This window comes from Ascaphus truei, chromosome 2 (assembly GCF_040206685.1).
Source record: "Ascaphus truei isolate aAscTru1 chromosome 2, aAscTru1.hap1, whole genome shotgun sequence".
In the NCBI taxonomy this organism is placed as follows: Eukaryota; Metazoa; Chordata; class Amphibia; order Anura; family Ascaphidae; genus Ascaphus; species Ascaphus truei.
This window is the reverse complement of record NC_134484.1, coordinates 483786892-483809361: the sequence shown is the minus strand read 5'-3', so window position 1 is coordinate 483809361 and position 22470 is coordinate 483786892. Positions and strand designations below refer to the sequence as shown.

The following is a 22470-nucleotide window of genomic DNA, read 5'->3' as shown; positions in this document are numbered from 1 at the left end:
ACTGATCCTGAGCACAGACTGTCCCACATCCTGAGGGGGGAATCCAGGTCACTCCCACAGGGAAGGACTGAGAGATCACAGGGGCTCCCCCCACCCTCCATAGGAAGTACACACACAGTGAGGAGGGGATAAAGTGCACATCTCAGGCACTGAGGGGGGGACACACTGAGGAATAGGCTCTGCAGCCTCTAAGTCCCTTTTCCTGTGCCCCCCTCACATTGCCCACCCCCTGCTGCACAGAGATCTTCAGCCTGTGTTATTGGGTAAGTGCTTTCCTCCTCCTCCCTTCCCCTCCCTTGTGTGACCTGTGCACATTATCCCAGTGCTGCTCTGAGCTTTCTTACACACAGGAGCCTGAGAGGCTTAGCCTCTGATAGTGAGGGGGAGCCTCTGGCACTGGGGGGGTTACTCCTCCTGTATCACAGGGACTGGGAGATAATGTGGGTTATTTTACATTGGGAATTAACATTAGGAATCAGTGAGGATAAGATTGGGAAAGTTATTAAATAGAGTTAGAAAGTAATTAGATTGAGGGAGTATTGGTGGGAGTTTAACTCCTTCATTACCACAGGGGCAGCATCCTGTGTGTGTTATGTGCTATAGCTTCTCTGTGTGAGGCTGACACGTTTGCCCGGGGACAGTCCTGGTCTGGCAGTATGTTCTGATGTCCCAAATATCTGCTGCATTCTCTCATGTCCTAGTTTTAAATAATGTGTCTGGGACAGAAGAGGGGGGGGGGGGGAGGTCTGTGCAGAGCTGGAGATGTAGAAGTGAGACACAGAGCCCTCTTCCCTCCCCCAATCTGCAGTGCAGAACTACAGCTGTGTCTGGGTCTCTGTGTATGCGCCGCCATATAGAAACCCAAGCATGTGGTAGCCTCGCGTCTGTAGCATACAAGGGGTTAACCCCTCATTTTCTAAATGTTGCAAATATACAAAGATCACAGAAAGCAGTGTACACACCTGCACTTATTAATACACACACACACAATAAGCAGTGTACATACACAGCTATATACCGTACATGCATGTAAACTGGCCCATGTACGTACATACATAAACAAACATCTATAAATAGGCAAACATACACCCACTAATATGTACAGTACATGTGATTTTCTATAAAGGTGTGCACGTAAAAGAAAGTGTGTGTATATGTGACAGTGAAGGGGTTACCCAGGCTTATAATATAGGTCAACCCCACTTGGTTAACCCTGATCCGTGTGTTAGGGTCTTAGAGTGTCAGCTCTGGGACCCAGATGTAGAGAATGTATTACTGCAACTGTATACTAATTTTGGCGACATTAAAGAATTATGTGACTTTTTCCTTTCCTGGGATGCTGTGATCGGGAGATTTCTAGGCTGTAAGTTTCAGGGTGGGTTTGGCAGAGAAAGTCTTTGCAGAATGTGTCTATGTAGTGGGGTTCCAGGTTATGGGATACCCCAAGAGTTGTATCCGGAGATTGAGTGATATCCACAGATACAGCTAAGCGCATTACTCCGCCAACCTCGTACCCTGAAACACTCTTACGACACAGCCAGAGTTCCTGCTGCAGCATCTTCCAGACAAGGTGAAGGGGTTAAAATATCTGCAGATATCCTCCGAGTCCTTAGTATAGCAGGGGCTCCCCAGTATAGCAGAGGAACACACATCCATGCCCAGGTATCCTGAGCCTAGAGTAGGGGTTCAGGAAGGTGCTCACGCTAAGGTTATGAAGCTGAGCAGATTTGCAGTGTGTTTTTTTTTTTATTTCACACTTTTTTTTTTTTTTATTGGAAATATATAATCATGGATACAGAGTTGTCATGAGCACATGACTGAGAAGGGTACATGGAAATTTCCAATAAACATTTTAACATTCTGATGCAGCTACCAGTATTAGAACACTTACCTGAGAAATTCCTGGGATATTCTGGGGCAGTCTCACAGTAAATGCCTCAACATTTCTGTAAAATTCTTAATGGCCCATCGGATTAACACAGCAGCTGGTCCCTGCAGTCCCATTCAGTTTGCAGGGACTCCCTGCTGTGTTAATCCTATGGGCTATTAAGAATCTCATAGAAATGTTGAGGCATTTACTGTGAGACTGCCCCAGAATCTACCCAGGCAGAGTTCTAATACTCGTTGCTACATCTGTATAGGATAAAAGGGGGGACGGACAGACGGGAGGGGGAGTTGGATGGGGGGGGGGGGAGGGAGAGGGAGGCCCTTACAACTTGGACCTAGGTCAGCCCTGGGTGTCGGGACTTCAGGCAGTGATCATACTCATTCAAAAGTCTACAAGACTCTCTGCCAGTGTCCAGGCAGCAACCTTTATACACTTTTGGTTCCTTTGTCTAAAACTGTTACTAGGCAGATTACACTAACCACTCCTTAATTCTTAAACCAATCTTACAGCTCATTAAAACTGGGCTCAAACAGCTATGAATAGGTTCCAGGTATCAACTCTCAACTCTCACTAGGAATGTGGGCGTAACTTTAGGCACAGTCGTAAATCAACTTAGAAGCGAAATCTCTCATTTACACCAGACACATTCTTACTCACAAAATGGAAACTGAACATCACTTTCAATCCTTCTCCAGAGACCCCCCCCCCCCCCCCAGTCCATTTCAGAAATCTATCAACAGTATCTTAATTTCAGCAATATTATATCGTCACACGGGTCCCAAGTTTTTTGGAATTGCGGCAGTTTTTTATGGAGCATCGCTGTGAGTCTTTCCATAGTCATAACTGTGTTGATCCTTTTGACAACTGTGCCTCTAGTTGGGGCTTTTATTTGCTTCCAGGCCGCTGCGGCCGAGCATCTGGCGGCTGTGAGAATCGAAGAGATCAGTCTGCCCGTTGGTGTGGGGATGTTTACGATAGATTTGCCGAGCACGAAGGTCAGGGGGTCCAAGGGTCTCTTTAGTCCCGTGGTCTCATGTATTAACTTTTGAATCATTGACCAATATATCTGAATCTCTGGACATGACCATCAAATGTGGGCCATATCTCCCTTTTGACCACATCCCCTCCAGCACAGGTCAGGTGTACCAGGGAACATCTGGCTCAGCCTAGTCGGGAACTGATAGAGAAAGAACCCAAATGTAGCACTCAAGCTCACCCTCTGGTGATTAATGTAATATTTAAAACGTAATCTTTATTATTGAGCAACCAAATTAAAATAAAGGGTATTATAATGACAAACTGAAGGTATGTGCTGGATCCAAATACTGATAGCCGTGTTGGCTCAGGATCCTGAAATATTAGTGCGTAAATAGAAGATACTAATACCACACTAGATAACAGTCCTTGTAAAGGATCTGTAAGGGAGTGAACACGTACAGGAAATTCTCATACACAAGATAACATAGGCTGTAAATCACTGGGACAAGTACCCTAATAAACCAAAGTATAGAAAAATAGGATGGCTGGATTTACAGTAGCCGGTGTGTAATTGTGGTGTCACGTATGTAATATATTTGATATACCACAATTCAGCCAGCAAATGTCAAAAATGATCAGAGCTCAACTGAGTCCTCTCTGTGTAACTGTAGGCAATGGTGAATCTACACCATTACTATGGCTGACTTGACCTCAGGTTACCTATAGGGGATCTGCAGCAGTGATCGAGGTAGGTGTATATATCTATCACATATCATCAAATCCGGTACGCTTAAATGGGACTGCTAAGGTGAGTACTTGGGGTCAATGGTACTGTATAAGGTTTCTATACAGTACCATTGACCCTAAATACTCACCTTAGCAGTCCCATTTAAGCGTACCGGATTTGATCGCTGCTGCAGATCCCCTATAGGGATTTATTTGGAGAGGTGACATAGAATGCATGGGGGAATATACTTTTAAACGTGTTTGGTGAATTGTGGGAATCAAAGTGCGTTTCTTGTTAAAAAAAAAAATGAAAAGAAAAGAAAAAGAATATCTCCTTTTTGATTTTTTTTTTGTTTCAATTTTTTTATTGTTTTTAGAGAGATAAACAACATATCATGAACTTTGTTGGACATGCGTTGGAGAAACATTAATACTTACAGCAGTTACATTAGACATCATCAATCATTTATCTTTTCAAATGCTTCTACAGCTGGAGTTTTGCAGGGGAGCAGCCGCTCCCTTGTGTTTCTCTCTTAATGATAGAAAAGGAAAGAGAAGGGCAGAAAAGAAGAGAGGGGGAAGGGTAAGAAAGCGGGGAGGGGGGGAGTATTCCACCTGTGTAGTTTGTCAATCTATGCCCTACTAAGTCTGTTATATGCCAGGCCATATTTCCCATATTTTATGAAATTTGTCCATTTTTTGAGCCAATTTTGCCAAAAGAAGTTCCATGGTTTTTATTTCTCGGAGCCTGCGTAGCACTGTCTGTTTAGATGGAGCATTTATTTTTTTCCAGGCAGCAGCTATAGAGCAACGTGCTGCCGTTAGAACATATATTATCATTCTGCTTACTGGAGTGTCCAGGTCATCAATTGGTTTAGCCAGCATCATGGTCAGTGGGTCCACCTCGATTCCTACCCCCAGGTATTCATGGATCAATGTTTGAATCATGATCCAGAACACCTGAATCTTCGGGCAATTCCACCAGATGTGGACCATATCTCCTCTTTGCCCGCAACCCCTCCAACACAAATCTGGGGTCCCGGGTAAGATCTGGCTCAGCCTGTTCGGGGTAAGGTACCAGTGAAACAATATTTTATAGATGTTCTCTTTGATCGTGGTGCAAATTGATGTTTTTGAAGCTGCCTCCCAGATATCCTCCCAGTCTTCCCTATCAATTTCTATATTTAAATCCTCTGCCCATTTGAGCATATAGTTGTGATGGGTACAACCTGCTGACTTCGCCAGGCCCAGATATATCTCTGAAATCAGTCCTTTACAGTAATACCCTCTCCTACACATTCTTTCAAAAAATTTTAGCGTCTGGAATGCCATTTCTTTAGAGATTGTTTGTAAGTAGTGTCTGATCTGGAGGAAGCCAAATACTGGCAGGTTTACTGTTTGGTATTTCTTCTCTAGGTCTTGAATCGATAGGATCTTATCCTTTCCAATAAAATCATCTGCCCTCGTCATCTCTAACTTTTTAAATTTATTAAGTCTCTGCGGGAGCCAGCCTGGGGGCAACTCTGGGTTGTTAAATATGGGCGTTAATCGCGTGGGCCTAGCCGTCAAGCCATATTTCTCTTTGTTTTTAGTCCATACTCTCCATGTACATTTCATTGCTCCCAGTTTTAATACTTCCGAGAATGTCTCTCTGTCCCTCTCAGTCCAAAGTATGGCCGGGAGAGAGAGAGGTCTCGTGTAGGTAGACTCTATCCCAATCCAACAGCTTGTAGTTGGGTCAGTGTTCCACATTATGACTTGTTTGAGTTGGGCCGCTAAATAGTATTTAATGATATCCGGGACTGCCAATCCTCCGCATTCCTTTGGTGCTAGCAGAATAGATCTAGCTATCCTTGGTCTTTTATTTTGCCAGATAAACTGGAAAATTTTATTTTGCATATTTTTCAGTTCGGACATTGGGATATCTATTTGAAGAGTCTGGAAGTAATATAGAAGTCTTGGTAGGATATTCATTTTGACCGTGGCTATTCTTCCCAACCAAGATATCTGATACTCATTCCAGCTCTGGAGGTCTTTTTTTAACCTCTCCAATAGGGGCGGGTAATTATGTCGGAACAATGATTTGTACTCCCTTGTTATCTGGATTCCCAAGTATTTGATTTTTGTGGAACTCCATTTGTAATTAAAGTTTGCTTGTAACAATTTAACCTCGGGATTAGGTAAAGATATATTCAATGCTTCTGACTTATCCATGTTGGTTTTGTATCCCGAAATTTGACTAAATTTGTCTAATTGTGAGTGTAAGTTCGGGAGTGAAGTCAAGGGGTTAGCTAAAGTTAGAATAATGTCGTCAGCAAAGAGGGATATTTTGTATTTTGTCTCTCCAATTTCAATACCATTTATGTTTTTGTCCTCTCTAATTGTCGATGCCAAGGGTTCAATGGAGAGCGCAAATAGAAGCGGAGACAAGGGGCATCCCTGTCGAGTACCATTCTTTGTTTATAGGGTTCGAGTCTCCCCCTGGGAGCTTCACTACGGCCGTGGGAGTTTTATATAGGGCTCTAATCCCCTCCAGATATTGGCCCTTAAATCCGAATTTAACTAGTGTTTGGTCTAAAAAATCCCACCTGATCCTGTCAAATGCTTTTTCCGCATCTAGACTCAACAGGATGGCCTTCGTGGATGAGAGATGTACGTGGTCGATTATGTTTATAATTTTCCTGGTGTTATCCGAGGCTTGCCTACCGGAAATAAACCCAACTTGATCTATGTGTATTAGACTTGGGAGTATGGGGGTTATCCTGTTGGCTAGAATTTTACTGAATAGTTTTAAGTCCGAATTAAGGAGGGCTATGGGGCGATAATTACCACACTGGAGTGGGTCTCTCCCTTCCTTTGGGATGATTGCAAGGTTGGCTTTTGACATGGACGGTGGGATGGCTGTTCCCTCCAGAAACTCATTAAACATATCTAGTAGATATGGGGCTAGGATCAGTTTAAATTTTTTATAGTACTGGTTGGAGAACCCATCCGGACCTGGCGTTTTGCTCGGTTTTAGTTGGGAGATGGCTTCTAATAATTCGTCTTGTGAGATTTCTTTATTTAGTTCTAGGAGATTACTTTCCGTGAGTTCCGGAAGTTTGCACGAGTCTAAGTATCTAGCTATAGCTTCCTCATTTGAGAATCTGTTTTTAGGGAAATTTAAGTTGTATAATTTGGAGTAGAAGTCTGAGAATTCTGTTGCTATTTGTTTCTCACAGTATACTTTGGTGCCCGCTTTCGTTTGTATAGCTGTTATTTGGGACTTGGTTCTCAGACCTCTCAATTTAGACGCTAATAACCGGTCGGCTTTATTCCCTTTGTCATAAAATTTTTGCTTGGTCCACCGCAACGCCCTCTCCACTTCGTTTATTTGGATCTGTTTAAATTCAGATCTGGACTTATCTAATAATTTGAATAATTTTTTTGAGGGATTGGTTTTATGTTTTTGTTCCAACAGTTGGACTTTCTCCGCTAATTCGTTATAGAGTTTTTGTTTTACTTTTTTTTTGTGTGAGGCTATGGAAATGATAGTCCCTCTGATAGTAGCCTTATGGGCTTCCCATAGCATCGCTGGTGACTCGACGGAGCCCTTATTCAGCGCAAAGTATTCTGAGTTCTTGTTTAATTTCTGTCTCTACATCTAATTGGTTTAACAGAGAATCATTCAGTTTCCAGTTGTATTGGCTACTTTTGTAGAAGGGGAGGGAGAGTGTCAGCGAGACCGGAGCATGGTCCTACCGTGATATTGATCCTATGTCTGACTGGGAGGTTGCCTGGAAGATATCCTTAGTACCCAGAAAATAATCAATCCTCGAATAAGTCTGGTGTGGGGGGGAAAAATAAGAATAGTCCCTCTGACCCTGATGCTGTGCCCACCAAATGTCTGTCAGCGAGAATTCTTTTAGTATACGTTGGAATTCCCTAGCGTTTTTTCCTGTGGAACGGGGATGCGGGGTTCCCGAGGGGCTCGTCCTATCCTGGTCCTGGTCTGCTAACATATTAATATCCCCTGCTATTATTAATGTGGTTCGTGGTTGTGGGGCTAGGCTGTCACATATGTCCCTCAAGAACTTGGCCTGTCCCTCATTTGGAGCGTATAGGTTGACAAGGGTGACATCTATATCCGACAGGGTGCCTTGTAAAACAAGGAATCTCCCTTCTGGGTCGGCGGTTTCCTTTTTGATTAAAAATTTGACATTATTTTTAAGTAAGATTGCTACCTGCCTTTTTTTTGTGGAACAAGACGCATAATATGCCTGGGAGTAAATTCTTTGGAAGGTGTTAGGGGGAGACACCGTATTAAAATGTGTTTCCTGTAGGAACAGGACGTCCCCCTTCGTTTTTATAAGTTCCTGAAGAGCAAGCTTCCCTTTAGTTACTGAATTTAATCCTCTCACATTCATAGACACTAGTTTGAGTGTAGCTTTAAGGGCCATTCTTAGTTTTCTGGTTTCCCAAGTACTCTGCTCCTCCCCCTACTTTCCCAGGGTGGTGGATGTAACCATAGCCATACCTTATCATAGAGCTTGTATGGGGCCTTTGTGAAGCCCTGGCTGTTGGAGTTTCTTCTCGTCTGCTTCTGTGTTTGTCCCTGCTGGGTGTGTATGGACAAAAGGACATGTTTATTTTCATTTTTATTTCGAGCATTTTCATGGGCTTTGGCTGGTATATGTGGACTTTAGTTCTGTGCGAACTTTTTGTGTTCTTCTTGTGGGTGGGAATAGCTGGGGAGACACGGGAGAATTGGGTGGGGGGTAGAGGGAAGAGGTGGAAAGAGAAAGATAGAAATAGAAAAGAGAGTGGGCTATTTGAGAGCCCAGTTTTAGAGACCCTCATCTCGCTAAGGATGGGGGATGGTAGGCATATTGCCTCTGGAAGACTTCCCTGACCGCATCCTGAAAGCCATCAGGGAGGTCGGAGAGCCCTCCTATAGAAAACAACAATGAATCCAATCATATTAAAACACATTTAACTGATTCAACCTTAAAACGTTAGGGTTACTCATTTTGAGTTTCCTGGTTAACTTCTCTATATTACCTTGTTGATGTGGTTTGGAGACCTCGTATTTGGCAGTAAAGGCCAAGAGGTTGTCTGAGCATAGGGGGGTGTGGGTGGGACCTGGGACACGAGTCTCTTAATTCTGTTGTCCTGGGACTCTCCAGGGGGGGGTAGGGGAAGGGGGGGGGAAGGGGAGGGGAGAGCCAGGGGGGGGGGGAGGGTGGGAGGGATAAGGGAACAATGGGCACAGGGAGGCGCGGGGGGAGGAGGGAGAGGGTCCATCTGGATATTGTCGCCTTGCTTTGTATGTGATAACAGAAAAAAGGTAGCGCTATATCCCAGAAATAGGCTAGCAGCCTGTGATATAACCCTGACCCCTGGTCAGGTGATAGTAGTGGAACAAAATTATATCTGTGGTGCTCTGCACTATTATATGAAAAATGTAATAAATAAATAATATAAATAATATTATACAACCAGTATTAGGGTGATGGTGCTCCAACAGGATGGAAGGGTACATGAAAAATAAAAATTCAAAAACATAGTGTAGCCAGGTCCCCCTCGTGCACTCGCCCCCTCCTTTGTTCCCCCCCCTCGCGCACTCGCCTCCTCCTTCACCGTTGCGAGCGCGCGGTGTTGCTGTGCGGCCGGTTGTTAGGGAAGCGGGTCGGGCGGTTGCCGGGGACGCGAGCGGCGAGCAGGCCGGTTGCCGGGGACGCGATCGGGCCGTCGCTAAGGCCGCGATCGCGTTGCCACTGGCCCGGCGGCTAGCGGAGCAGGGCGCCGCCATGACAGTTAGCTCGCGCATGCGCAGGATGCCAGCTAGCGCGGGAGGCCCCAGATAGCTCGCGCATGCGCGAGGATAGACGGCCAGCCCCCAGGGTGCATAGGGGCAGAGACACCTGACGCCAGGGAGCCAATAGGGCTGAGGGATTTGCCCGGGAAAGGAGAGATACTTTTCGCGGGGTTTTGCAGTGACACAGGCAGTCAGGATCCGGACCAGCTAGGGGTAAGAGGTGGATGCAGGGGTCAGTGACCCTCTGCATTAGGCCAGCAGCCCCCAGGCTCCAGTTAGGTCCTGAGCCACTTAATAGCTTGTGGAGTATAGGGACAGGCCCTAGATAGGGACACTGACCCATTTATTGGTAGCTTAGTCAGGGACACAGTGCTAAAGCCGTGCGGCCCTGCGAGGTGGGTTCTGGGCTCAGAACACTATCAAAGACCCTGGGACTAAGGTGATATTATCCGCGCTGGAATTCACCCAACGCGGTGTGGAGGACAACGTCGGATCGGGCGGCACTCCGGTGATATCGCGGTACCCGTGGCTGGAGCCCGGGCAGGTAACCTGCAACTCACGTGCACCAACCAGGCCTATCATCAGACATAGTGGCTGCGCAGTCACACATACATATGCAGACATTGGTATATGATTTTGGGAGTGCAAGACATTTGGGTGGGGGTTACTGGACACAGGGTGGGGTCACTCTGCGGGAGGTTAGCGTCCGCCGTGACGCCTAGAGGTGGTAGCGTCCGCCGTGACGCCTAGAGGTGGTAGCGTCCGTCGTGACGCCTAGAGGTGGTAGCGTCCGCCGTGACGCCTAGAGTGGTTAGCGTCCGCCGTGGCGCATGTGTTGAGATGTAATGTGATAAGTTGCTGCATGTAGTAAAGTCAATAGTTATATAGAGCTGTCTGTGTGGTCATTGTGTATTGTCCTGCGAGGAACTACTCCCCCTCTGGTGGGAGCCATCGCAGGTGGAGGCGCTGCATCAGTAGTATTGTAATACATTGCCCCCGGTTCCCTTAGCGGATGCTCAGCCTTCTGTGAGCCAACAGGTATTGCACCACGCACCCCCTTGGTAACATTGCATGTTCCCTCCACGCACGCGGTATATGCGATTGGGTGGGGTGATATGACCGTTACAATAGCATAATACTGTAACATGCAACATACAACTTATAACTAACACTGAACCAACGCTGAGGAAAACAGGTGACAATTAAAACATTTAATTATGACATATATAAAAAACACAATCAGCATATTAAAAGACATATAAAAAAAAGTTTCACACTAAAACACTCCAACTCTGGTGGGGGTACCTGCTTACCAAAAGCAAGAAGTATCAAGCAGTGGATAATTGAAGAGTATCCCCTCTTATAGATTACAGCTGCCGTGGATAACGTCTGGGCTGGGACACATAACTTGCTTTGTATGTGGTACAGTTCCATAGTTGAACAGTTATTACACTTCTATCTCTCGCTATTGCAGGAGCCTTTTGACTGCACTAGGGAGATATTAAGTGCGGCACTAGATGGCGCTGCTGTGCCAATTGCAGCTTTTCCCCTCTTATATGTGGCGTCCGCTGCCTTGAATAGATTTATCGCAACCTAAAGGTCATACAGTGCGTAATGAGGTATAACATTTGGTTGTATGCTTGTTAAATCCCTAGTTACGGCAAAGATTCCCAAACAACTTTTGCATAGCGTGTATCTTAGACCAGATGCAACACCCTGTACATTCTGTGTCCACTAGTGTTTCTTCTTTTGGGCATCCCCGTTATTTTTTCTGGGACCGCAGCCGCATCTGGCTCGTTGGGCGCTGAAGGAGCGGCTCTCCCCCCCCCTCCCCAACAACCCTCCCCCCCCCACCCCAACAACAGCACCCTCCCCCCCCAGCGCCCCGTCGGCGAGATGCCAACTCTCCGTTGGTGGTTACTGGACTCAGTCCCAGTGTTCCGTGCCTCCAGCTCGGGGTGACTCATCGGTCTGGGGAGATCGCTGTCTCCTCCTTGTGAGGCAAGATGGCGGACGCCCAGGTTCCGTCTGTCGATGTTCGCTTCGGGCAGCAGGTAAGAGGAGCAGCTAGACGAGACGCCATCTTTATCCAGTCGTGAGGGCGGGGGGGAGGGGAGCGGGGGGGGGCCCGGTCCCGCCGGGCCAGGCCGCCACCTCGTGTCACGTCTCTCAGTCCCCCCCCCCCGTCTGGTCCCGTTGGGTGGCTAGCCTCTGCGAGGCCCGTGGCATTTTTTCTGGCGGCCTTTGGTGCCGGTCTTCCACCGTGTCCTATGGGGCAGATCCTCCGTTCGTTTGTGGGATACCCAGGCCTCTCAGGAATCGTGGCACCTCTTCCGGGTAGGACAGGGTGTGGAACTTTCCCCCCGTATTAACCACTATTTTGAAAGGGAATCCCCAGCGGTATTTTATTTCGTTATCTCGTAACTTCTGTATGAGGGGTTTGAGTTCTTTTCTCCTCTCCACAGTCATCCTCGAGAGGTCACTATAAATTTCAATATGTGTATTGTGAAATTGGAGATGTCCCTTCTCTCTACTAGCTGTTAGTATTCTTTCTTTCGTGGCATAGTAGTGGAATCTGATTAGTATGTCTCTGGCCCTCTTGGGGTCCGTTGATCTGGGTCCTGGGGCTCTATGGGTTCGATCCATCTCAATTCTATCAGGGGGCAAATCAGGTACTATATATGTGAATAGGTCTACCAGGTATGCTCGCAGCTGCTCGGGTTCGACCGATTCTGGGACGTACCTTATCCTGAGGTTTTGTCGCCGATCGCGATTCTCCTGGTCCTCGGCACTTTCCCTTAGCCCCCTGATTTCCCAGTGCAGGCGGTTGATTTCGTCCTCCGCAGAGGATTGGGCCTGCTCTAGGGCTTCCACTTTGTGGTTCAGTGTGTCTGTTTTGGCCGCTAGTACGTTCATATCAGCCCTTAGTGTTGACCGCTTTGGCCAGATCTTCCTGGAACTCTTTCCTCATTCTGGTGAAGAGGTTTTCCAGATAATTTTTGTTTATTTCGATGTTGGTCATTTCTTGTTCCTGCGCTCCGCTCGGGCCTTCCCGCGTGCTGCGCAGGCCGCCATCTTGGGAGGTCTCGCAGCTACCCGCTGTCCGCTGACTCGCAGGAAAATAGTTTGTGACAGACTGCTGGGCTACATTCTTGCAATGCAAGTTTTCTTTTTTTTTTTACCGAATTTAGGCCTTTTACGTTAAGCTTTATAGAAGACATTTTGTGGGATGTTTGTTTGTGAAACTAAAGGCCTCACAGCCCCTTGGTTTCCCATGAAAGGGGACTAGAACTGGATTGTGTAGGAGCCGCGGCGGGATCTCAGGGCCCACGGCTAGCCTTCGTAAGGTTGGGGCCCTCCGGTGGGAGCGGGGGAGGGAGAAACAGTAGAAGGAGGAGGGAGTTGTGGGCCTAACAGTGGCCCTGAGAGAGGATCCTTAATCACCAAGGTGAAGAAGGAAAGGGGGTTGGAAACCCCTGGAGAGCTTCCTGAGCCGTAGAGCATGGCTGAAAACTGGAGACGAGGACCGAGTGACCTCCGAAAATTCAACGGAGAAAATCATTAGGAGAGTATTTACAGGTGGGGTAGGGATACAAATACAAATATACAGATAACAGAGATATTTGTTTTTAGTGGTGAGTGCAGTTACCTTTATCCTGGGAGGGGGGAGGGGAGGAGGGGGGGTACATAGTTTGAAGCATATGGAGCATTTGCAGTAGAGGCCTCAGCCTTTTGCTTCTGTAAAAATCAGTTAACAAAACAGCATTTGCAATGTATAACAATCCTCTGTACATCAGCTATTAGGGAAGGTTCTCATAAATAGTGTGTAAATTAGATACCGGGAGGGGGTTTTCAGAACCTGCTGCTTAAAGTCTTGATGTAGCAGGGGGAGAAAGGGAGGGGGTACACGAAGAGAACATCATATAACCTGCATTTGGGAGCAATTTATATGCATATTGGCACGGTGGTCAGGGGGGAGACGGGGAAAAAAGGGAGGGGAAAGGGGGAGGGCCCAGGTATGGGAATCTGTGCTTCAGGACTTGCTCGCCCGGCGGGTTGGAGGCTTTGTAGCCTGCCTAGAGGGAAGGCTGCCTTCTTCTTTTCCCTCAGACACCCTCATCGGATCGGAGATTAGAGGGGGGGAGGTTATGGCCTCCTCTGATTTGCTAGGCGTTGGGATGCTCGTGGGATCTCTGAGGCTTCAGGTCTTTCTGGGTCTCTGGAGGACATCTCTCGGTCCCGCGGAGGAGTGGTTAATCCCAGCGACTTCAAGAACTCTGGGGATTCTTCTGGCCTAGAAATGGAGTGGTATCGGCCATCTTTAAGGACAGCAAGCTTAAAGCGGAAGCCCCATCTGTACTTGATGCCTCTCTCCCTAAGGATCGCCATGAGGGGCCTCATCTCCCTGCATCTGTCGATGGTGACTTTGGAGAGGTCGCCAAAGATTTGGAGAGGTCGCCAAAGATTTGGATTGGGTTATCCATCTGGAGGTCATTTAACCCTCTACTAGCAGACATAATTCTTTCTTTGGCAGAGTAGGTGTGCAGTTTAACTATTACGTCTCTGCGGCGATTTGGGTCTGCCGACCTGGGGGCCAGTGCGCGGTGTGCCCTGTCCATCTGAAGGTCGTGGTCTGACAGCTCAGGTACCATTGTCAGGAAGGTTCTGTGGAGGTAATCCTGGAGGGCGTCAGGAGAAACAGACTCAGGAATATTTCTTATGCGCAGGTTCTGTCTGCGCTCTCTGTTCTTCTGATCCTTGAGCTCGTTCACGGCGTGGCCTAGTCTGACCACCTCATCTTCTGCGCTGGACTGGGTCAGGAGTACTTCCTCCATTTTGGTCTCTAGTTCATCTGTGCGGGTAGTAAGGCCATTTATGTCAGCTCTCAGTCCTTCCAGGGCGGCAGTTATATCCTGCTGGAATCCCTTCTGCATTTTTTGGAAGAGGGATTTGAAACATTCTTTCCCCAGGCCCTGCGCAGGTAGTTCTAAGTCGGGGAAGCTCTGATCAGCCCGCGTGGGCTCTTCGGCGCCATCTTGATTTTCCGGCTCCAGCTCCCGCGGGCGCCTCGCGTGGGTAAAGTAGCGGGAGACCCCTTGATTTTGCGCAATTTTGGGCTTACTTGCCATATTCGGCGATTTGCTGCCGATTCGGGGGGGTTCGGGCACGGATGGTGCTCTTACTGGTGCTTTTCTTAGGCCTGGGTCCCGCTGCGCCCGGCGGCGCGGGCGGCCACACGAGCGTTCCCCACCAGCAGGGGAATCCTCCCGAGCCGGTCCCAGTCCCCCCTCACTGCACAGCTCACTACACGCTGTGACGTGCGACGCTGTGAGTGCCTGTCTGTGTTTGTGTATGTGTGTGCCTGAGTGCGTGAGTGCCTGCCTGTGTGTGTGTGTGTGTGTGTGTATGAGTGCCTGTCTGTGTGTGTGTGTGTGTGCCTGCCTGCCTGTGTGTGTGTGTGTGTGCATGAGTGTGTGTATGTGTGCCTGAGTCAGCGTGTGAGTAGGGCAGCCTGCAGCATCTCCCGAGCCCGAGCCCGTGGAGGGGGGGGGGGGGTAGCGGGTCCCTCCGCTTAAACCACGTCCCCCTACGCTTAAACCACGCCCCTCCCTCCCACTCCAGCCCCCGCTCCCGCATATCGCGGTCTGTGTCTGTCAGCGCCCCGCCTGTCTGCAGTGCGGGCGCGCTGACTGAGGGAGCGGGGCCTTAGCCTTAGAAGGGTAGACGGGAGCTCCTCTCCTAAGCTGGCATGCCTGTCTACGTCACCGGAAGTCTCCCAAATTTGCAGTGTTTTAAAAGGTTAAAGTATTTTTTGAATGTGTGCCAAGAATGGGGCTAGTGAATGTAGGGAATATTTACACTCACTCCATTCCTGACACCAGAATAAGAACTCAACTTTTAGCATGTAGAAGCCAGGACACCTCATCTTTTATTAAACGGGAATAATTTAATGCGTATAGATATTGCTGACCTGTATATGAGCTGAGAGCTTTCTAAGTCATGGATTCCGGAAGGCACAGATGGTTACCAGGCTTGGCGTCGCTGTGTCTGTCCAAGGGCCATACTTGAAAAGGCTCAGATGCCTAGGTGTTTAGACATTGTCTAAAGTGCCTGGCAACATTACACACACACCCACACACCAAAAAGACAGCGCGGCTCCCATAGCATATTACTGTAAATAAATGTAATAAAGCCCAATGCTCAGATTACGGGCACTCACAATGTAAAAACAATAACGAGCATGGATCTCAATATGATAGGGACTTCACCCGTTCCTCCGTTGTATACACCAAGTCCACGTGTATAGATACCGCCAGATCTCTGCCACAGAGCCAGGAGCGTGCGTCCACACTGCTTCACTTCCTGGTTGAAGTCTCGCGATATCAGTCTCGGACGTTTGCAGCGTTCAGTAAGCTATACCCAGATGGTAAAATCGTCACATAAAAGAGTCTGTAAATAATCGATATCTTCAACACTGATGTAATAGTGTTCGGAGTAGAGTGTACAGGTCCACACTAGATGAGAGTCCTTAGCTTTGCCCTACACGTTTCGTCGCAACATGCGACTTCCTCAGGGGATAAATGTGCAGTAATCAGTGTGTTCCTTAAATACCCAATGCCCAATCAATTAGTTAGTTAATTAAATAATTAGATATCTAAAAGGCTACACACCGGTACTGCAGATATTGTACATCTGCTTAGAGAAAAGGAAATAGGGGAAACGGGATGGGGCACTCAACAAACATCTGTTAAAAACAAACATGAAAACATAAACCATAAACAATATTGATGGTACACGTGGCAGTCAGTGCTCTTCCTGAAATAGAATATCATTAATTAGCACATGCAATATAAATTGCTTTTGACATACCTTATAGATAAAACCCTGTACTATACAGATAGATAAATGATCATATTTATGATGGAAAAATAATGATAACATTCTTTATGTTTTGTAGTTTTGAATTTGCTGGATGAAGAGGTACAGGTAACATATTGTATATTTGAAATGATTAGTACCAATAACCAAATTGTTCCAAAAATAGATAAAAACTCCGGTTCATCCAGCCCAATAAATTAATTCTAACATAATTCAAAACATACTATATTGCACAAACCTTATTCAATAATGTCAGTTCATGTGTAATACACTTTCAGAACAGTTACTAGAATTCTTAAAACGTACCAGTTTAAAAATAAAAAATATATATGTTTAAAGTATGTATGTATGTATGTAGCCCTCTTTCCTGCTGCTCTACAGCGACTACTAGTGCTGTATGTACCTGCTGGCTCAGCGAGATCTGGGCCTCCGCTAACTGGGAGCCTGGGGTAATATTTCTGTCTTGGCAGCGCCTCCACTTACCCAGGATCCCCAATAAGTGAGATTCCCCTAAGTAAGAATAATGGTAACACACTTCAACTTGGTAACCGTTTACTAATACATAATTGCAGAACCTTATCTTATAACTATAATATATGACACACATATAATACGGCATATAATATACTGACATGCAATATAACACCTGTGGCTCGGCCACTCTCCTCAAGAGAAATGTCACTTTCCCATCACCGCGTGCACCCCACACCGTGTCCACTGATACATATGTATGTGTATGTATATATATATATATATATATATATATATATGTATATATATATATGTATATATGTATATGTATATATGTATATATATATATATATATATATATATATATATATATATATATATATATATATATATATATATATATATATATATATATATATATACTGTATGTGTAGGCTCAGTCCTTTGGCCACTCCACCCAGTGTCCTGTTGGTACCGGTGTTGGTGCACTTATTAAATACCTTTCGGTTACTGCGGTAACCGGCAACAAACTTCGAAAAGGATCCGCCGATCTAGCGCAGTCTCTCACGAGTAGATGGTGTCCAGCAGCTTGAGCACAAACAACTGTCACCAACGCAGCTTCCGCGACACCGTGTCCCTATCAGTTTCTACAGTAAGCGAATAGATGTCGCTATCTATATAGGGCGTCCCTGCAGCACCACAAGCTTATGGTGACTCAGGGTATACACTGGGGCCTGAAGGGAAATCTGGCCTACGCAGGTGGGTCACGGACCCCCTGCACACACACTACCTCTCCCCTTGCTCCTCCGGTGCCCTCTGGCTAGCGTGGTCTCTCCCCCACGCTTCCCTTTCCTGCCTGTCAGCAATCCTGCACTCCTATTGGTTCCCTGGGGTCAGGTGACTATGCTCATGGGACTTGTAGTTATCTGCAGAGCCTCCTGGTGATTGGCCAGCCATTTTGCGCGCTATTCACTGTGCATGCGCGAATTTCCATAGGGCCTCCTGTCGTGCATTGGTACTGCGCATGTGCGAAATACAACAGGGCGGCGCCCTGTACTATCGGGCCGCTGCGGAGCGCTCCCTGCTCAGCCCCCACCTTGTACATGTGCCGCCGGTCTGCCGCGCGACCCTGACAGTGCCCGTGATCACCCCCTCCAGCGGAGGTAAAAGGAAGGGCCAGTGAACACCACTACATTTATATAGAAAAACAAAACACAAAAAAGCGCAAGCTCCATAGCGCATAACTGTGTACAAATAAGGGTGATTTTATTAAGGAGAGTGTCCCTAGGAGATACACTTACAAAGGGTTAAAATAACATATACATTGGAGAGAATCTGTATGGGGCGTCATCTACAGGAGTGGGGGGGGGGGGGTTTATCCGTGATACTGAGCACCTGGTTTAGCTGCTTCTGACTACTGCCACGAGTCCTGCAGCGTTTCAGCATCTCCAATGCTCAAAAGAGCTTCCTTTTATGGTGCAATATTGGAAACACAGGCAGAGCAGCTGGAAAAAGTGCTGAAAAACACAGGACCTCCCACACGTCCGTCTGAGATGACATCACCCTGTCTCTACGTGTTTCGTCACGTTGCGCGAGCCCCTGCTAAAGTCGTTCTCATTGCGGCTGCAGGGGCTCACTGCAGGGGCTCACTTAAGCAATTCTCGTATGAGGTTACTTTCAAAGTCCTGGCCTTGATCAGAATGCAATCGATTTGGCAGTCCATAATGAATGAAGTATTTCTCCCACAACACTTTAGCCACAGTCACCGCCCGTTGGTCTTTGGTAGGAAAAGCTTGAGCATACCTAGTGTAGTGATCTGTGATTACCAGTACATTTCCGATGCCCCGGGTATCCGGTTCGATGCACAGGAAATCCAACACACCAGGTCCATGGGTCCTGAACTTCTCAGATGGGCCATGGGTGGGGAGTGTATCTCCACAGATTCTCTCATTTTGGGCCAATAGAATCGATCACGGAGTAGACCGAACGTTTGTTCAATGCCAAGATGACCATGGTCATCATGTCATCCCCGGAGTACCATGTTTTGCAGAATCTTGGGCAGAAATAACTGTCGCCTGTCGGGATGATTCTGATACGGTATGATCCTGTACAATAGACAATTGTCCAGTTCAAATTTTCCCATCTCCTTCATTAGTAGGGCCACCAGTTCTTTGGGAGCTCGTTTAAGTATGGAGGGGTTATCTTGTTGTAATGCTTGACGAACTAGTCCAACCACTGGGTCCTGAATCTGATATTGCACCAGTTCCTTCCACGTAATAATCTTATCCTCGGTGATATTCATCCCTTCTGGATGTCGGTACGCCCTAGGAACCGCTCTTGACTGACACCCTAATGAATCTGCTATCCTTAACTCAGAGAAAGCTACTCGATCGTCGACCACTGCTGCTAAGGAGCACAATGCCCATACGCCAGGCCCCAAAATTTCCTCCCATACTTCCTCGTCGATAGTAGGGTTGAGCCCAGGTCTTCGGGACAGAGCGTCCGCCCCTATGTTGGTAGGCCCCGGTTTGTATTTCAGGTTGAATCGATAGTTTGACAGCGCCGCTAGCCAACGGTGGCCTGTTGCATCCAGCTTAGCAGAATTATTGATGTATGTCATGGGGTTGTTATCAGTCCTGACCTCAAATTGAATGCCATACAAATAGTCGTGTAACTTGTCCACTATAGCCCACTTGAGGGCTAGAAACTCCAGCTAGTGGACTGGGTAGTTGTGTTCGCTTGGTGTCAAACTTGGACTGGCATATGCCACCGGTCGGAGCCCAGTGTTATATTTCTGGTATAACACTGCTCCCAAGCCGTTGAAACTAGCATCCGCATGCAGGACATAATCTAGGTCAGGATCTGCATGTGCCAACACCGGGGCCTGGGTTAGATTTGTCTTCAACCCTAGAAACGCCTGCTCACATGCAGGAGTCCACTTGTCCCCAAAGGGTGCTTGGGCCGAGGTGGCTTTCCTTCCTGTGTCTTCGGGGTAGTTTTTTAAGAGGTTGTTGAGAACTTTGGCTTTACTCGAGTAGCCTTCCACGAATCTTCGGTAGTACCCGCAGAACCCCAGAAATGACCGTAATTCCTGGACGTTATTGGGTCTTGGCCAATTCACCACAGCTTCTATCTTCCCAGGATCAATAGATATTCCTTCAGCCGACACAATATGTCCCACATAAGTCACTGCTGTGCGGCAGAACAGACACTTGTCTATGGACAGCTTATGCCCTTCGTTGCTGAGTCGATCCAGCACTTTCAACAGCCGTTCCTCATGCTCCTCCAGTGTCTTCCCGAACACTATGATGTCGTCAAGGTACACCAGGCATTCCCGAGGATTCATATCCCCAATGGTCTTCTCCATCAGACGCTGGAAGGTGGCTGGAACACCGCATATCCCTTGCGGCATACGTGTGAACTGATAGAATCCCAAAGGGCAGATGAAAGCTGTCTTTTCTTGGTCTTCAGAGTCCATGGGCACCTGATCGTACCCGGACCTCAAATCCAGCACGCTGAACCACTTATTCCTGGATAGGGCATTCAGGAGGTCTTCAATTCGCGGAAGGGTGTACTGGTCGGGTAAAGTACGGTTGTTCAAGGTTCTATAGTCCACACATAGGCGTTCCGTCCCATTCTTCTTGCGCACTACAACGATAGGCGCTGCATAAGGACTGCGTGATCCTCGGACAATGCCGGCCTCCTCCATTTCGGTTAGCAGCTTCCTCACATCTTCCACATCCCTTGGTGTGATGCTCCGAGACCATTCGCGGAACGGCGTCGTATCGTTAAGATGGATGGTATGCTGGGCACTGCGGCTTCACCCCACATCCATATCGCCGGTGAAAAACACTTCACGTCGGTTTTCCAGCTTGGTCTGTAGTCTCTTCTTCCAATCCTCCGTCAAGGGGGAATCCCCGAACTCAAACGCCAACTTCGAGGTTGCAGCGTATACGGTAGCGGCCGGCAGCCTAGCTTCGGTCTTCCCTTCAGGAGTCACGGGATATATATTCGGCCCAGCTGCTGCCCGTGGTCAATGGGCATGGGGTAGGGGGAAAGGTTCTTCACGTAGACCCTCGTTCGGCGCGGAATTCTAACCAGCCACTCCTTCACGGAGGCCAACACCTTGTAGCCGAACATCTGGTCGTTGATTGCATTACTTTCCAAGGAGAATAGCCACGCTCCATATTATACAACACTCCATGCTCTTCTTCGGCCGCAATCCTACCGCAGGCCTCTTGTAACGCTGGGCATGCAGCTAGAGCCAGCAGCGGTAGTTCACCCGCTTCCTGCAAGTACATACGGATCACGGCTTGTACTATGTCCGTATTAGTCCCCATGTTTATAGGGGCGCTGGGATGGTCTTGGGTTCCGTGCACACTAACGCTTCCACTTCCCTAGGGTGATGTTTGCCGGTATTCAACTGTGGAATGTCCAGGTGCACTCTCACCACTCCATCGATAGGGTAGTCTTCATGGCTTAGCCCTCTCAATCGCATGGCGTCTGCGGGCAATAGGGGCAACCGGTGAAGTGCTGGTCGTAGAAGGGTCGATATACAATGGTTACTTGGGACCCCGTATCCAATAAAGCTGATGCATAGATACCCTCAATAACGACCTTGACGATAGCCGGCGGCCCGATGCGGCTACTCATCAGGGGTGGGGTCGGCCCTCCGTTGGCTTCCAGGGCAGTGCCCTCGTTGGATGCCAGACCAGGGTCCGCGGTCCGGAGAGTACACAGCATAGATTTCGCAGGTCGGGAGGCCATTCGCCGTTTTGCCGGACATTGGGACGAGATATGGCCCATCTTGCCACAGCTGTAGCACTGGATATTGCTCCTCATGGAACTATTCCTGAAGGCCGGAGACGATCTTCCCGAGGTGGAGCCTCCCCGGTCACCCTCGTGCTCCTCAGGCTCCGCTTTTTCCTGACTCGCGTCCACAGCAGGCGCGGCTCTAGCCTCTCCTTTCTTGGCTTCCTTGGGGGGTGCTTCCGTCTTCTTGGCCGTGTTCAACTCCCACCCAACAGCACGGTCTCATGAGCCTGCACCCGGTCCTTAAGTTCGTCAAAAGACAAGGTCTGACCCGGGACGAGGCATCCACTGACTCTCACGGATACTGGATGTAACGGTAGAAGTCCCCTCAGGAGTTGTGTGGTTCGCAGTCCATCGGCATCAGCCTTCTGCACTACCTTCTTCCTTACCAGCGTCCAAAGATCCAGATGCAGGCGCCTAAGGAAGTCAGACACCATTTCTCCTTCTTTCTGGGCCGGCGCATGAAATTTGGCCATCAGGGCGAACGTGTCTACCGGTGTCCCGTAGGCTTTGGTGAGCACATGAAGTATGCCGTACGTGTCTGCGTCTGGGTGGTCATCTCTGTACCAATGTACCATATGGGAAGCGGGTGGGCGTAGGCCTTCAATAATGCGCTGTCTCCTCACGGCGTCAGTGCAGGACCATTCAGGGAGTACCTTTTCAGCATGATCCAGCCATTCCTCAAATCCTACTTCTCCTAATGGCGTCGGTTTGTCTCCGGAGAACGCCTTCAGCTTCCGGTACTGATGTGACTAGGTAGATTGATGTATGGCCTCCGCGAGCACGGGTATGGTCATATCATTAGACGTGATATTTCCTGCAGAAGGGACATTGGTATCAAGTGTAGACATACTGCTCCTGCTCAGAGAAGGTCGAATGGTGGAGGGGTGAAGGATATGCCTAGCCCCATGGTGGCTGG

General features: G+C 48.0%; 1 protein-coding gene across 1 annotated transcript in view; it reads left to right on the top strand.

Moving 5' to 3' along the window:
• The window catches only part of LOC142488314 (uncharacterized), a 57718-nt gene continuing 35248 nt past the window's right edge, over window positions 1–22470 (top strand). The window contains exon 1 of the mRNA XM_075588681.1: window positions 1–263. The gene's annotated coding sequence lies outside the window, so the exon portion shown is untranslated. The remainder of the gene's footprint in view (window positions 264–22470) is intronic.